Source organism: Penaeus monodon, chromosome 21 (assembly GCF_015228065.2).
Source record: "Penaeus monodon isolate SGIC_2016 chromosome 21, NSTDA_Pmon_1, whole genome shotgun sequence".
NCBI classification, from domain to species: domain Eukaryota; kingdom Metazoa; phylum Arthropoda; class Malacostraca; order Decapoda; family Penaeidae; genus Penaeus; species Penaeus monodon.
This window is the reverse complement of record NC_051406.1, coordinates 42,839,360-42,839,567: the sequence shown is the minus strand read 5'-3', so window position 1 is coordinate 42,839,567 and position 208 is coordinate 42,839,360.

Sequence of the window (208 nt, the reverse complement as noted above, 5' to 3'; positions counted from 1 at the left end):
GAACCCGCGGCCCAGACCCCTCTCGGAAACAGCTTCCTCCTCGAGTCCGGGAATAGCTGGCGATGTCGTTGTTGAAAAGATGAACTGAGGCTGAACAGACATTCCGGTAATGAGCGAGAGGACTTTCTAAAACTCCATCATTAAGGAGATTCATTGAACATCTTCTTCGAGTGTTTTGATAGCCCTGTGGCTGGGGTGGGAGGGTGGG